Consider the following 1,665-nt stretch of genomic DNA (forward strand, 5'->3'; position numbering starts at 1 on the left):
GGGGGCGGGGTTTAAGCGGGAGGCAGGAGGGTTCAGGGGCAAGACCGCCAGCCTCGGCTGCCCCCTGCCTTAGGGGCCTGGGATGTCTGCAGGGGGGCAGTGGGCTGGAGGAGTCCGGATGCCTGGGTCTCTGCAGCCCTGGGAGCGGAGGGTGGGGGATCCCGACCACCCGGGGTCTCTTGTGCAGGATGCTGATCAGAAGGGAGGAGGGAAACTCCCTCCCTCGGCAGCCTTGTGTTGGGTTGGGGGGGTCGTTCTCTGGTAGCCCTCCCCAGCTATGCTGTCTCCCTACAGGCTGCACAGAGCCCAGAGGGGCCTCCCAGGCCCTGGATGCCCCGCTACTGGACTCCCCGGTCAGTCCATTGCCCCATGGAGGGTGGGAGAACCACGGGGCCCTGCTGCCAGTTCCTGTGTGCCTTGGACAGCCCCCCATCCCTGAGACCTGTGGGGGGGGGTGGCAAGCCTGCCCTGCCCTGCCTTGCCTTGCCTGCTGTCATATGCTGCCGTTCCCCAGCTGCTGCACCCCAGAGCTGGCTGCATCTTAGGCTGGAGTTAGGGGGTGGGGGCAAGTGCTGGCCTTTTGGGGCATTAGCTGGGAGGTAGCCATGGTCCCTGTCCTCCAGGAGGGCTCAGACGACCCTGAGACCTGGAGCCTGCAAGAGAGAGCAGCCCAGCTGCTGCTGCGCAGGTAATGCACGCCCCCCACCCTGCGTCTCCCAGTCATCTTGGTCTCCCCTGTGCATTGTTCCCCAACTGTTGCCCCTCTTCCCAGCTTCTACCAATTCCTCCTCCCCGTCCATCCAGTGTCCCCTAGTCCCTTCTGGCTCCCCACCCAGTGTCTCCAAGTCTTCCCCAGCCCCTCTACCCAGCATCTTCCAGTTCTTTCTGTCCCCCCACCCAGTGTCTCCCTGTCCATTCTCCAAATCCCCTGTGCCCTACCCCACCCACTTTCTCCTGGGAAACACTGGGCACAAGGAACTGGGAAAGACCAGACCTTTCTGGTCCCCCAGTCCCTTCTCCCCAGTATCTCCCTGCCCCACATCCAGTGTCTCTCAGTTCCTTCCAGCCCTTCCCAGTCCCTTGTTCCTAGTGTCTCCCAGTCCTCCCCAGTGTCTTCTCACCAGTATCTCCCAGCCCATTGAAACCCCCTGCCCCCTCCACCCAGTGTCTCCCATCCTTCCCAGTCCTTTCTCCCCAGTATCTCCCCCCTCCACCCAGTGTTTCCCAGTCCTTCTTCCTCAGTCTCTCTCAGTCCCTCCAAACCCACTGCCCTCCCCTCCCAGTTTCTCCCAGTCCCTCCCAGCCCTCTCACAATTGCCCCCCTCCACTCTAACCTGCCCCCTGTCCCCACAGCGCCTCCTCCCTTGGCAGCTCTGAGGGGCTTAGCCCCCACCCAACCAGCAGCCCCCTGACCTCAAAGCCCGACACAGGTAGGCACTGGGGCAGGCAGCCAGATGCACCCAGGTCTCGGGTGGTGTGGTTGGGGAATGGCCACATATAACACTGCACCATTGGTGGTCATTGGTGGGGCTGGGAGGGGATGGGGCTTCCCCAGTCTGGGCCCATGGGGGGTCAGCAGCACTTAACTCCGTCCATCCCAGGGCCCCTTTAATGAGTGCTACCGTAATTTCTAGCATATCATACCCCCCCCCCCCCCCCACAAAT

At 62.9% G+C, this 1,665-nt stretch overlaps 1 protein-coding gene across 1 annotated transcript in view; it reads left to right on the forward strand.

The window, feature by feature from the left end:
• The first annotated feature begins 120 nt into the window (after positions 1-120).
• Positions 121-1,665, forward strand: part of PROSER3 (proline and serine rich 3) — an 8,837-nt gene continuing 7,292 nt past the window's right edge. Inside the window, exons 1-4 of the mRNA XM_025192368.1 lie at positions 121-151; positions 295-353; positions 624-688; positions 1,354-1,430. The gene's annotated coding sequence lies outside the window, so the exon portion shown is untranslated. The remainder of the gene's footprint in view (positions 152-294; positions 354-623; positions 689-1,353; positions 1,431-1,665) is intronic.

This window comes from Alligator sinensis, unplaced genomic scaffold, assembly GCF_000455745.1.
Source record: "Alligator sinensis unplaced genomic scaffold, ASM45574v1 scaffold113_1, whole genome shotgun sequence".
Classification (NCBI taxonomy): domain Eukaryota; kingdom Metazoa; phylum Chordata; order Crocodylia; family Alligatoridae; genus Alligator; species Alligator sinensis.